Below are 15,188 nucleotides of genomic sequence, written 5' to 3' on the forward strand. Positions count from 1 at the left end.
TCATACTAGTTTTATGCTAGTCTATTACATGTTGAAATGATGAGATTTTGAGGACACGTCAGGTTAAATAGAATTAATATTAATTTCTTTATTTTTAGTGATTTAATTTTACTGTATTATTTATCTTTTTTCGATTTTTGCCTTTTTCCATGTGTTCTAAAAAATGAATTTCATCTGTTTCTTTTCTTTTTTGATGTGACCACTAGAAAATTTTAATTGGCACACGTGACTCACATTTATATTTCTTTTATTTATTTTTATTTTTTTTTGAGATGGAGTCTCACTCTGTCTCCCAGACTGGAGTGCAGTGGCACGATCTCAGCTCACTGCAACCTCTGCCTCTTGGGTTCAAGCGATTCTCCTGCCTCACCCTCCAGAGTAGCAAGGATTACAGGTGTGCACCACCACACCCAGCTAATTTTTGTATTTTTAGTAGAGACAGGGTTTCACCATGTTAGCCAAGCTGGTCTCGAACCCCTGGCCTCAAATGATCCGCCTGCCTTGGCCTCCCAAAGCGCTGGGATTACAGGCATGAGCCACCACGCCAGACCTATATTTATTTTCAGTAGTACAGATCTAAAGACATGATATAGAAAGTATCAATGGTTAAGGAATGAGAAAAGCGTGGACGTGGCAATCAGAAAGATGTAGGGGCTTATAAGGGTAGCAGTACTCCCTATATGCTATTAGAACAGTCAGTTAACCTTTTTTTGAGACAGGGTCTCACTTTGTCACCCAGGCTGGAGCGCAGTGGCACAATCTCAGTTCACTGCAACCTCTGCCTCCTAAGCTCAAGCCATCCTCTCTCCACCGCCTGAGTAGCTGGGACTACAGACGTATGCCACCACTCTTAGCTGATTTTTGTATGTTTGCATTTTTTTTTGTAGAGACCTGCTTTCACTATATTGCCCAGGCTCGTCTTGAATTCCTGAGCTCAAGGAATCCACCCACTTTGGCCTCCGGAAGTGCTGGGATTACGGGGTGAACCACCAAGCCCAGCCGGTTAACCTCTGTGTGCCTCCACTAATATCTGTGAAATGGAAGCAAAATCCCTAGCACAAAAGCACTGTTTCAATCAATGAGATAATATATAGAAAGGACTTAGTTCAGTCCTAGGCACAAAACAGGTGCTCAAACACAAATAAAGGTTACAGCTTTTGTTACATGTGTTAGGGGTGTTTAGTATTCAGAAGGGGGCTAAGTAAACTGTGAAGACAAATGAATAACAGTAACTCTCATTTGTTTAGCAAGATAGACTTTTGCATGCCATTTTTACCTCCATGTCGACATTTGATCTTCAGAATGACCGTGGGAGGTATGGTCAGCCCCTTAGGGAGATGAGAGGCTGGGCACAGTGGCTCACACCTTTAATCCCAGCACTTTGGGAGGCGAGGTGGGAGGATGGCTTGAGCCCAGGAGTTTATAACCAACCTAGGCAACATAGCGAGAACCCGTCTCTACAAAAAAAAAATAAAAACATTACCCAGGGGTGGTAGTGCATGCCTGTCGTCTCCAAGCTACTCAGGAGGCTGAGATGGAAAGATTGCTTGAGCCCAGGAGGTTGAGGCTGCTGAGAGAGAGAGAGAGAGGAGAGAGGAAATAGGCTCAGGAGCGAGCACCTTCACATCTAAGCAGGAACTAGAACTAGGCCTTCTCATACCAACCTTCTGGATTCTCTCAACTTTCCAAGCCTCCAAAGTGTGTTTCTGTGTTTACCTCACTCTCTGGTTAGGTGGTTTCTATAGGAGTCTTTAGAACAAGAGAGAAGACCAACATTTATTACAACCAGCAACCAACATTAATCATTTTCCTACATCAGTACAGAAAGCGCCATCGCATTCTTTTTGTCGAATACAGGTTATTCTGCATGATGGATGTACCCCAGTTTATTTTAACCAGTTCCCACTGATGGACAATTAGGTGATTTTCAGTTTATATAAATGAGGCAAATTCCTTCAAGCAGAATTATGCTAGGAATAAATGGTCTGTGCGCTTACAATTTTACAGATTTTGACAAATTGCTCTCCAAGCCATTTGTATGAATTTCCTCTCCTGCCAGCAATGAGTGAAGTGCCAGTTCTCCTGCATCATGAATATGGCCAAATATTTCATGATAAAAAGTCAGTGTGGAGAAAGCAGAAGAAAGGTGAGATGGCAGCTGGGGGGCCGTCAGGAGGTGGGGGCAGCTGTCCAGGTAGGAAACGATGGGTACCTGAACAAGGACAAAGGAAAGAGGGAGAGGGTGGGGCCCAGAACTACCATGGAAGTCAAATTCTGTGGTGTGGTGGTAAAGGAAGATAACAGGAAGGAGGAATCAGATTTCTTGAGTTTCTGGTTTGAACAAATGAGTAGGCAGTGGGTCTGTTAATGGAGATGCTCAACATAGGAAAGGAACTAGGTGTAGTGAGGAGAAGATGATGACTGTGAGAACATACTGCACTTGATATGAAGGACATCCTGCTGAACCAGGGAGAGGATTTGGGGATAGTGAATCATTTGTGGGAACCATGAGTGTGCATGAGCTCTCCCAGCGATGGGTGGGTGGGTAGATAGATGGATGGATGGATGATAATTGGATGGATGGATGAATGGATGGATGGATGGGTGGATGGATGGATGGATGGATGGGAAGATGGATGGATGGGAAGATAGATGGAAGGATAGATGGATGGATGGAAAAATGGATGGTTAGGAAGAAAAGATGGTTGGAGAGATGGAGGGAGGGAAGGCTAGATGGATGAAAGATTAGACAGACAAAAAAACAGAAACCTAGACTTTATTGTCTTTAGATTGAACCATATGAAATTACTATTTTTGGCCAGGTGCAGTGGCTCATGCCTGTAATCTCAGCACTTTGGGAGGCCAGCGGGGAAGGGTGGATCACTCGAGGTCAGGAGTTCAAGACCAGCCTGGTCAACATGGTGAAACCCCTGTCTCTACTAAAAATACAAAAATTAGCTGGGTGTAGTCGCTTGTACCTGTAGTCCCAGCTACTCAGGAGGCTGAGGGAGGAGAATCACTTGAACCCGGGAGGCTGAGGTTGCAGTGAGCCACGATGATGCCACTGCACCCCAGCCTGGATGACAGAGCAAGACTCCATCTCATAAAAAAAAAAGAAAAGAAAGAAATTACTATTTTTGTTTTAAAAATTACCAAGTGCTTAATTTTATACAGGTTGAAATATTTTGGGGGGAAGGATACTGATGTCTACAGTTAACTTTGAAATGCATCAAAAACAGGATGTGATAAAGCACAGGTGGTAATCATGTTAATGGTGGAGGCTAGTGGTGGGTATATAAGGATTTACTGTAAAATTCTTTCGGTTTTGCTGTGCATTGGAAAGTTTCATTTAAAATCATGGGAAATGGGCCAGGCGCGGTGGCTCACTGGTGAATATTGTCAATTTCATGTGGTTCCCCTCAATTTATGTTTTATTTGGCCAAAAAGATCCTTCCAGGTTCCCAATCTGTAGCATCAACAGATCTGCTCTGTGGAGTCCTCTCTGGTCCTTGTTCTGCCCCGATTTGGGGGCTAGGGGCTGACATTTCTCCCTCTCAGAGCTCAGGTTGAATTGCCCTAACGTGCTGATTACTGCACCGAGGATGCCGGTGTCTGGCTTGTAATAATTATAGATTTCCTCTGCGATTTGATCCCATTGGTTGCCTCGGCAACGGCGTAATAGCTCAACCGAAGCGCTGTCACGGTGATTTAGAACCAGTGTGTCTCTCCTGCAGCCTCCATTCTGGGTGCCTCCACCCCCTTGCCGTCGTCATGGTAACTGATGAGCAGCCTGTGACCGAAAGCTCTCTGCCCCCCCTCATGCCCCCTCCCCATCTTGTGACCATCCTCGTTTCCTCTTCTGGACCCCCTGTGGACCCGCGCTGACTCAGCGTGGGCTACAATGGGGGAGTTGGATAATTGCTCCCGTAGGTTCTTCCCCAACCCCCCATACGGGGTCAGGTGGAGCATGGGAGCCAGAGCAGCCCCTCTGCCTTGGGTGTCCTGGAGATGACTTGACGCCCCCCCAGAGCCCCGTCATGGCTGTGGCTGCATCTGCATCACCGCAACAGCAGACTTCTGGGAAAACCATTTGGGAATCTGAAGCCCTGGATTTCTGCTTTGTCCCTTCAGGGGTTCCTGAGCCTGTTAAAAAAAAAAAAAAAAAAAAATCTAGGAAGAGGCCCCTGGAAGGAAACAGGGGAGGGAGATAGCCTATTTTACAAGGTCTGAAATCATGTGGCTTTTCTTTCTGGCTTAAACCTAGCTGGGTTTAAAACATCTTTTTAAAAATCTGTATTCTGTTTTTTTCTCTCTGTTTATCTCTCTCTTGCTGCCTCTGTTAATCTTTGTTTCTGTGTTGTATTTTTTCTGTTTCTGTCTGAAAACCCTTCTCTTTCTGAATCCATCTTTCAGTCTCTCACGTTCTGTCTGTCCCCTCCTCCTTCACCTTCCCTCCATTCCTCTCCCTTGCGCATTTGCCGGGTTCCAGCTGAGCACATCCTTTTCCCAAACCTGCTTTGCTTCCAAGGGGCCTTTTTCTGTCTCCTCTACCTGTGCCCACGTTTTGGGACTGCCTGGAAATCCAGGACACCCTCCTGAGGAGGGAGCTGGTGCCCAACGGCACCTCTTAGGATGAACCCAGCCAGCTGCATTCCTGGCCTCTGCAGAGTGACATAGAGAAGGCATTTTAAGCAGGCAAGCTGAGCTCGCCACAGGACTCCGACTACCAGGCACCGTGAGTGCAAATGTATATGTGTGTCTGTGTGTGCATGTGCACATGTGTGTGTGCGTGTGCACGTGTGCATCCTTACGTGTGTATCTTTTGGCATGGGGAGGTGGTGCCAGTGTCTGTCAGTGCCTGTTATCTGTGGTGTTGGGGTGTGCAACTGTGTGGGCACACACCCTTGTGCACCTGTGTACCTGTGTGCACATGTGCCTGGCTCTCTGTGTGAAGGACACACAAATGTACATCACAGATTTTTCAAGGATGCTTTGTGAACACAGCAGGAGGAGACCCTTTAAAGTGGGGACAAAATAATGAAAGATGGATATAGAAATGATGAGATAGGAATTGCTCTTATCAGTAGGCTCTCAACACCACAGTCTTCCTGCATCTGGTCCTAGGAAATGAAGTGAGAGTCACCTTGAAAAGGCATTTTTGTTCAAGCCCCAAAACAAATCCTTTCCCTTCATTCTAAGGACAAGAACAGCACAAACACACACACCCCTTTCTCTTTGAAACTCAGGGGAATGGAAGGCTCAGGGGGTGCTGTCACTGGGCATTTCAGACAGAGTTTGCAGTGAGAATCTCAGTTGACAGCCTGGGCGGCTCACGCCAAGAGTAAATCTCAGGAAGCTCTGGACAGCCGCTCTCTTCACATCTTGTGGCTGATTAGAAGTTCATTTTGAATTTTTTTCCCAGAAGCAGCCTATGCCCCAAGAGGCAACCAGAAGAAAGCAATTTTAGAAAATGCAATTTCATTTGCAGGGCAAGAGGTGGGAATCCTGACAGGTTGCCGCTGAAGCTCCTGCAGTTGGTGTGTGCAAGCTGGCAGCCAGGCCGCTGGCGGAGGAAGGGGGTCCTCTGTGCTTTGCATGTCCCTGGGTATTTGGGAAACTTGGCAGCCAGTTGCTCTAAGTGAACCCTGACTCTGGAGTAGGCACTGCCCTGGGCACCCTGGCAGAGAGGACAGAACTGGAGACAAGGACTGGCCTCAGGAAGTTTCCAGTTCAAGTAGGAACAGACCCGATCACACGTGATACCGTCACACTCAGACACACTGCTGCTGCCTGCATTTCCTCCGGGCTGCCATCCCCCTTCCCCTGCCCTGGCCTCTGTCTGCCACGACCGCCCTTGTCTACCTGCCAAGTGCTAATCATCATTAAACATCCCCTGTCACTGCTTCCCGGAAATCTTTAATTTCCACCCAAGAACAGCTAACACTATACGCCCTCCTCTACCTGCTGAAATCACTTGGAGCCTCTGACATCACGTGTCCAACCAACCTCTTTCCCCACATTTGCCCGTGAGCTGCACTTCATTTTGCAAGGACATAAAGAAAACTATGCACGCAACTACATGCAAAATGACTGGCTGGGATTCTTAAAATGCCAATGTCTTTTAAAAGGCAAAAGGGCTGAGAAATGGTTCCATGTTAAAGGAAATGAAAGAGCCATGAGCCCAAATGCAATGTTTGATCCTAGGATGAAGCCTGGATCAGGGGAACAGAAAACATTTGTAGGCTGGGCTCAGTGGCTCATACCTGTAATCCCAGTGCTTTGGGAGGCCGAGGAAGGAGGATCACTTGAGGTCAAGAGTTAGAGACTAGCCTCAGGAATATAGCGAGACCCCATCTCTACAAAAAATAAATATAAAAATAAACTAGCCGGACATAGTGGTGTGTGCCTGTGGTCTCAGCTACTCAGGAGGCTGAGGCAAGAAGATTACCTGAGCCCAAGAGTTCGAGGCTGCAGTCAGCCATGAGCCATGATCATGCCACTGCACTCCAGCCTAGGTGACAGAGCAAGACCCTGTCTCAAAAAAAAACAAAAAAACATTTGAAGACATTTTAGGGATAAATGGGAATATCTGAATATAGATTATATATTAGATAATAGTATTTTCATGTGAATATGCCAATAATAAATAAATAAATAAAAGACAATAGTATTTTATTAATGATACCTTCATGAGAGTGACTTTGTATCTCAGATCATTTGTACTGAGGTTATATAAGAGAATATTCTCGTTTTTAGAAGATGTAGGCTGAAGGATTTAAGGATGAAATATCACAATGTCCACAACTAACTCTCAAGTTAGATAGATATAGATAATATCTATATCTATATATAGAAGATAGATAATAGAGTGGGTACAAGTGTGGCAAAATGTTAACAGTTTCTAGGATTACAGGCGGTTGTGAAACTACATTCATAACTTCTATGTGGGTTTGAAGATTTTCCAGTGCCCAGGCTGGACACTCTGCTTAGCTTTGTGCGTGGATTATCTCATTTCATCCTCAGGGCAGCTTGGGGATGGGACAGCTGTATCACACCCACTTTCCAGTGGAGAAAGCAGAGGCAGAGCCAGATGTAAGTCCAGGCCACATTATGCCCCAACCCCCTGTTTTGTGAAATTTAGTACTAAAGATACTACATGGCTGTGTGATGTTGGGCAAATCACTTAACCTCTCTGTGATCTGTTTCCTTCCTTTTTTTTTTGCTACGAGTGGATAATTATAATATCAGAAGGTTGTTCTGATGGGTATTATGATATCTAAAGAAGTCAGAACAGGGTTTGGCCTAACGTAAGTGTCTGCTGTTGCTGCTGCTAATTGTATTTTTGCTGCAAATGTGATCCCAGCACCCTCGCCTTGGTCAGTGATGGGCAAACCTGGAGGGTTTTTTTTTTCTTCTGTACCCAAGGCCTGCTTCGTGGGTTTGTGATCTACGTGGTCACACAGGGTCCTGTGTTCAGAAGATCCCCCCCATGTCACTGGCTTGCAATTTGTAACCATTTTCTAACAAGGGGCCTCAAATATTTATTTTATGCACTGGGTCCCACACATCATGTAGCCAGCCATGTCTGCACTCCTTTTTTATTGGATCCTGTTGAGAGCCTCTCCTAGGCTAAACTACTTGTTCCTGAGTCATTGCAGCAGACAGGCCCAGGCAGGCCGTGGCATTTCAGCAGATCAGATTGTATGTTCCTATGACCACACTCCAATCCTGATGCAATGCCTCAGCCCACACAGGCCAGTACAGTAGCCGTTCATCAGATCTGGTCATTGAACATCTGACACGTGGCTATTCTAAACTCTGATGTGCTGTGAGTGTGAAATTCACACCAGATTTTGAAGACTTAGCATACACACGAAAAATAAATGCACAATATCTTATTAACAACTATATTGATAGCCGGGCACAGTAGCTCACGTCTATAATCCCAGTGCTTTTGGGAGGCCGAGGCGGGTGGATCACTTGAGGTCAGGAGTTTGAGACCAGCCTGACCAACATGGTGAAACTTTGTCTCTACTAAAAATACAAAAATTAGCCAGGGGTGATGGCACATACCTGTAATCCCAGCTACTCGGGAGGCTGAGGCAGGAGAATCGCTTGAACCTGGGAGGCGGAGGTTGCAGTGAGCCGAGATGGTGCCACTGCACTCCAGCCTGGCAACAACAGCAAAACTCCATCTCAATAATAATAATAATAACTACATTGATTATGTATCAAAATTATTACATTTTAGATACAATGGGTTAAATAAAATACATGAATAAAATTGGTTGCCACTGTTTTTGCTTTTTTCATATGGCTACCAGAAAATGTAAAATTACCTATGTGGTTTGCATTGAAAGCTTGTGTTATATTTCTGTTGGGCAGTACTGCCTTAGATCAAACTACCTGTGCCTTCATTGTGACTCCAAACCAAACCAGACCGGCAAGTGACAGCCCAGTGAATTGATTTCTACGTTACATTAACTACACTCTGACCCTGGTGCTCTAGCTTAGACCAAAGTCTCCCAATCAATCCATCAGGCACCTCTTTCTGTCCCTTTTCTATTCCTTTCCCTCTTGAGATAGTCCAAGACACTGATTTTTATACCCAGTGAGTTTGTCAAGTAGCCTAAAGATATTTTTGAGGCAATGTATTGGGTAAAAAGAAACTGAAGTTGGAATCAGAAGAACTAATTTAAGAATTAAATTAAAATCCCAAATCACCTCTTTTTTTTTTTTTTTCTTTTAGAGATGGGGTCTCGCTCTGTCACCCAGGCTGATCTCAATCTCCTGGGCTCAAGCGATCCTCTCACCTTGGCTCCCAAAGTGCTGGGATTACACGTCTGCTCCCAGATCACCTCTTCTCCACGAGGTGAGCTTGGGCATGTTATTTCTCTGTGCAAGGAAACAGAACAGCACTAGCTTTAAAGCCTTACAGACCTGAGTTTGAAGACTGGCTCTGCCATTGACAAGCTGTGTGACACAGGATAAGCCACAACGGTCTCTGAACCTCAGTCTCATCCTCAGTCTTATAGGGTTGGTGATGCATACTGTGTAATACTGTTGCAAGAATGGAATAAGATGAAACAGAACAAATGTCCAACCCAGCAACTGGCACATGGCAGGTGTGTGCTTAATCCCTGCATTCTTAGTGGGATCAGTATTCTCAAGAGAGTAAACACTGATTTATGGGGAAGAAAATAAATCTTACTCTTTTTTTTTTTTTTTTTTGAGACGGAGTCTCGCTCTGTCGCCCAGGCTGGAGTGCAGTGGCCGGATCTCAGCTCACTGCAAGCTCCGCCTCCCGGGTTCACGCCATTCTCCGGCCTCAGCCTCCCGAGTAGCTGGGACTACAGGCGCCCGCCACCTCGCCCGGCTATTTTTTTGTATTTTTTAGTAGAGACGGGGTTTCACCGTGTTAGCCAGGATGGTCTCGATCTCCTGACCTCGTGATCCGCCCGTCTCGGCCTCCCAAAGTGCTGGGATTACAGGCTTGAGCCACCGCGCCCGGCCATAAATCTTACTCTTTTTGAATAAAGTACAGGTATAAAATACAATACATAAGCAGATGTACAATTTATCTGTGGAATTAAAATTTCATGGGGTATGTAGCTAATAAAGAATTTTTAGGGGAATGACAATGAAAAAAAGTCTGAGAAACATTGCATTAATCTGACGGATGGGCCTCAGAGGTTGCGTTTTAGTTCAGTTCCTGTGGTTGTCAGAGTATAGGGCTGAAACTCCATGATTGAATTCAGCAAGTGTTTTTGAGCACCTACAATAGCCAGGCACTATTCTGGACCCTGGAAACAGAGGGCACCCTCCAGGTACATGCTTCCCAGAGCTGGTCTCTGAGGTCCCCTGAGCCAGCCCCTGCCTCTGGGAAGATGACCCTAAATAGCAGCCTCAGTCAAGGGGCAGGGTTTTAGAGGCCTCCTTATACCACCTTGAACAATGGGAATAGAAGTATCTGTCTCCCAGGAGTAGATAAGATGGTGTATGTGAAACCTTGACATGGTTGGCATTCATTCATAAAATCAGAGCAGATACTTACACACACAGGCATAAATGAAAGACACTTTGAATTACAGAAAAGTTAAGGTCTTTGCAAGTGAATGTAGGAATGCTGCCAGGCACACAGCGTGACTCCAGCCACCAACAAAGTGTTTCCAAGTCTGGAACTGTGTGGTCCTTGAAGGAGATATAAATGTTTCACTTATTATATGCTGTGATTTTTGCGTACTTAGCAGTTTCTGGAGTCCGTAAAAGTGGTTTGTTTTCTCTGAACGGGAAGTGCGTTTCCTCCCATCACGCCGACCTGATTTGTTTGTTGCTTGTTGGACCGCCCCACGGGAACACAAGGTCCCACAGAACACAGCAGGACGTGTCCTTGTTTACCAAGGAATCTCTGGGGCTCAGCACAGGTGTGCAGAAAGCATTTATTGAACTGAACAAACAGATTTTATAAGCCGGACCTTCTGTGGCGTTGGCCCGGGTAGCTACTTCAGCATGGGTGCAAGCATCCTTTCTAAGCCAATTCCATTCTTTCACTCCTTCTCCCTTGTAGGATCAGAAATCCAAAACTAGCTTATCCTTTTGCAGATGTTTCTTTCCATATTATTTCCTACGTCCAGAACAAAGGCTCTCTGTGTCTCACATTCAGAGGCTTGGATTTGAAGCCCTGTCTGTTCATTTTTCTCTCCAGTTTTGTCACAGGCTGGGTAACTACCTGCCTGCTAGCAATAATGTGTTCATGCTCCCTGGATTCCTGATTGAGGTGGGCAGAGAGGACAGGGGCAAGAGGATGAAAGAGGTTGAGGCAGACCAGCTTCTTTCTTATGAAATCTGGATGTTCAGGCTGGTAGCAGGGCCACCGCATGTGCCAATAGTCTTTAGCAGCTCATCAAGCCATAGAAGAAGTGCCTTTACTAACTTCAAGTCCAGCCTGGGAAACATAGTGAGACCTTGTCTCTCTCTCTCTAAAAAGAAGAAGAAGAGGAAGAAGAAGGAGAAAGAGGAGGAGGAGGAGGAGTTCACAATTTTTGTTTATTCATTTACTTATTTTTGAGATGGAGTTTCACTCTTGTCGCCAGACGGGAGTACAGTGGCATGATCTCGACTCACTGCAACATTCGCTTCCCAGGTTCAAGCAATTCTTCTGCCTCAGCCTCCCGAGTAGCTGGAACTACAGGCACCTGCCACCATGCTCAGCTGATTTCTGTATTTTTAGTAGAGTTGGGATTTCACCATGTTGGCCAGGCTGCTCTCGAACTTTTGACCTCAGGTGATCTGCCTGCCTCGGCCTCCCAAAGTACTGGGATTACAGGCATGAGCTGTCGCACCCAGCCAAAATGCACAATTTTAAAGAGCTCTTTGGAAACAGAAAATGGCCTGCAACAGGCATCTTTTCTACATCCTGTGTACTTTCTTCAATTGACCGTAAGCTAGTTGAGTGCCTCCTGACTTCACAAATAAATTTCATTCTTCCCATTTTACAGATGCAGAAACTAAGGCCCTGATGAGTTCAACAATTTGCCTAGATAATATATTCGGCCCAGCCACACTTAAGACCCAATTTCTGGCTCATGTTACTTTCCCAACATCATTCTCAGTCTTTCTCAGGAATAGACACTTGTCTGTTTCCAAGAGCAGTATTCCTGTCTCCCTATACAAGTCACTGATGATTTTATGATGTCCAAGAGGCAGATGATAGGAAGTCATGCCTGCAGGGAGAGAGGGCTGGGGCCCATGCCGAGGGGAAAGTCAGAAGAGGCTGTTGCAGCTGAAGTCTGAGGAGAAAGCTGGATGTGAGATAAAGCCTCTGTCCCTGTGCCACCGCCCCTGAATGGGGCCCTGTTAGCCCCGTCTGCAGAGGCCTGGGGCTCCGGCTTTATAGGTTGCCATGGCGACCCCTGGCCTTGACAACCGAAGTGCACTTGGCTGAGTGTGTCTTTGTGTCCCGGTTGAGTCTGCAGAGAAGCCAGCAGCTGGGGCTGCAGATGGGAAAGGAATGTCCCCAGCATCTGCCAGCACTTTTGTCTTGGTCCTGACGGCTGATAGGAAAATGAGAGGCAGGGTCTTTTCTAGAGAGATCTAGGGGGTCCATTTCTAACCACTGATGCATGCAAAGAGTGCGTGTTCACAGGACCTGGGAAGCTGCGGAGTAGAAAGGTGAGTCGGACGCCATCTTCGCAGGCTTGCTTATTGAGTATTTACTGTTTATTCAATGATTGTTTGCAGCCAGGCACTGCTCTGGGGCTGGGGAAACAGCAAGGACCTCTGCCAGCCCATGAAATAGTTCCAATTGCTATTACTCCCATTTTACAGATCAGGAAACTGAGGCACAGAGAGGTTAATGTGCCTGAGGTTATACGGCAGGTCAGTGAGAGGCCAGGGATGGCTAGTCTGGGGGTAAGATCATTTTGAAGGATGCAAGACTGGGGAGACGCCGGGAAGAAGCAGTTTCATATCCAGCACCTTGCACTCCGCCTCCACCAGTGGCCCCCACAGGCTTTTTTCTCCCTGTATCTCTGGGATGTTTGACCTCCAACTCGAGGGATTTGAGGATCACGCCGACCTGTGGTCGTATGCAGGGCCCACAGTCCACCCTTTAAGGTAATTAACAGTAGTTCTCAGCCTCCAAGCCTCCAGAGCTCCCTCGATGCCCAGGTCACACCTGTGAGACTCAGACCTCCTTGGTCTGAGTGGAGCTTTGACACAAGTGTTAGCTTCCGGTGAGCGAGCATCAGGTGCAGCGAAGACTAGAAATTTCTGGCTTTTGAGCTCTAAGACCTTGAACAAGCCTTTTAGGCTTCTGAACCGGTTTTATGAGTCCAATCCTGCAGATCACCCGAAGGACCCATGGAAGGTCTATTGCATGTAGTAGGTAAACAGTAAGTAAATAAACAGGAGCTGGTACTTTTACTATGATTATTCTTTCTCCAGAGCAGAGTGGAAGAATTTGTTTCTACTTTCACCTGAATTCCTCTCACTTTACTGATTTAAACATTGAACTCGGCCTCTTAGCTCACTTAGCCCCTCCCCGCAATGCACCAGACACATGAAGGAAGCAGAGAGAGCTAATTAGCATTTTAATCAAAAGAAAAGGGACGAGGAGAGGTGGGTGGGACTGAAGAGTTCCCTCTCTGGCTAGACCAGGGTTTTGGCTTGTTTTGATTGAGACACACAGTAAGCAATAGAACTTACTTCAGGCCCACTGCACGGCTGAAACGAGAATTAGCAGCGTTTGCTACGTACCCTGACAATTCCTATTCTGTTTGATTTACTGGTTGATTTAAATTTCTCTTTCAGTTCTAACCATGTCAAGGAAAAGGTCCCTATGCGATACCCATCTGCCTTTAACACCTGTCTGCTCTCTGCCAGTCTCTAGGGAAAGGAGAGGGCCAGGCCTGGGGCTGTAGCCTTGGGCAGTCAACTCTGTCTGGCTTTTAATTGAATAACTTGCTTTGATTTTATTATGTTCTTTTCCCAGTCGCCTTTGTAGCAAATAAAATTTAAGGGGGGAAGGTAGCAATTAGGTTTTTTTTATCTGTTACATTTTTCTTCATAGAGACGAGGGTTCCACCATGTTAGCCAGGCTAGTCTCAAACGCCTGGCCTCAGCTAATCCACCCGCCTGGGCCTCCCAAAATTCTGGGATTACAGGCATGAGCCACTGCACCCGGCCAGAAGGTAGCAATTGGAAAGGATTCTAGGGAAATTACTTTTCTAAATTGAAAAAGCAAGTTGATTTCAAGAAAAATGTTAAGTAAACACAAGTCATATGAGAAATAAGAGCTCAAAGGAAGGGTAGTGCATGGTTCGGGAAATGCACGGGGGAGATTGGGGGTCTCAGAGACCGCGAGGGCCAGCAGCCAACCTGCTGTCACTTCAGATTTTCAGCTTTCTCCAACCTCCTTGGTCACAACTTCATGGCATGCCAGTGCTCTGAAAGCACCTCCCTTCTCAATCAAGACTCCTTCACCCGCTCGTTTCCCCAGATGTGCATATCCAGGGTCCAGCAGATTGCAAAGGGCTTGGTAGAATCAAACAGGGAGATACTAATACCACTTCCAGGTAGGAGCAAAGCTTGGGAAAATGTTGTGGCAAATTCTCAGTAATGTAGAACTCTTAGCACGTTTGCCACGTGTTTCTCAGAGTCCGAACGGGCCTTAGAAATAATGTGATCCAGCCAGGCAAGGTGGCTCATGCCTGTAATCCCAGCACTCTGGGAGGCCAAGGCCAGCAGATTACTTGAGGTCAGGAGTTCAAGACCAGCCTAGCCAACATGGTGAAACCCCGTCTCTACAAAACATACAAAAATTAGCCAGGTGTGGTGGTGTGCACCTGTAATCCCAGCTACCCAGGAAGCTGAGGCAGGAGAATCACTTGAACCAGGGAGGCAGAGGTTGCAGTGAGCCAAGATCACACCACTGCACTCCAGCCTGGGCAGCAGAGTAAGACCCCATCTCTCAAAAAAATAAAATAAGAGCAAGAAAGGAAGCCGAGAGGCCATTTAGGATATCATTGCCTTCATCCAGGAGAAGGATGATGGCAAGAGTGTGTTGGAGACTTGCCCACAAGCAGGGATATACTGGAACCCTGGGCACCCAGCGCCCTTCTATCATTGTTGTTGCTTCAGACATCTATACTGAGAAAGAGAGCCTTCCCTTGTGGCAGCCTGCATCTGGGGTTTGCAGTGCAAGCCTGCAGGGAAAGTCTGCCTATCTGTGGGGCCTCTTTCCTTGGCAACTCCAGAAATCTCCAGAAATCTCAGACCATGGGGCTCTAGAATCAATGATTACATCTTCAGCAGAAAGTGTAAGACAGGAGCAAGTCAGGGACAGAGTAAATGCAAATGACTTGCTTGCCTATGATTGTCCAGGATGTGTTCATCCATTATCCCTAATTCCCAGCACAACCCTGCAATGAGAGAGGCATCACTGTCTCCAGTCTATGAATCAGGAAACTGAGGCTCAGAGCGTTTGTGTAAGTTTCACCCTGTTATACAAGTACCTGAGATAGGGCGGTGGTTTGGATCCAAGCTTTATATTATTTTTTTTTTTAATTTTTTATTTTTTTGAGACAGAGTCTTGCTCTGTCACCCAGGCTGGAGTGCAATGGCACAATCTCGGCTCACTGCAACCTCCACCTCCTGGGTTCAAGCAATTCTCCTGTCTCAGCCTCCCA

The 15,188-nt window shown here is 46.2% G+C and overlaps 1 protein-coding gene across 1 annotated transcript in view; it reads left to right on the top strand.

The window, feature by feature from the left end:
* The first annotated feature begins 3,724 nt into the window (after positions 1 to 3,724).
* The window catches only part of ABAT (4-aminobutyrate aminotransferase), a 79,650-nt gene continuing 68,186 nt past the window's right edge, over positions 3,725 to 15,188 (top strand). Inside the window, exon 1 of the mRNA XM_011961429.1 lies at positions 3,725 to 4,735. The gene's annotated coding sequence lies outside the window, so the exon portion shown is untranslated. The remainder of the gene's footprint in view (positions 4,736 to 15,188) is intronic.

This window comes from Colobus angolensis, unplaced genomic scaffold (genome assembly GCF_000951035.1).
Source record: "Colobus angolensis palliatus isolate OR3802 unplaced genomic scaffold, Cang.pa_1.0 Scaffold55, whole genome shotgun sequence".
Taxonomy (NCBI): Eukaryota; Metazoa; Chordata; class Mammalia; order Primates; family Cercopithecidae; genus Colobus; species Colobus angolensis.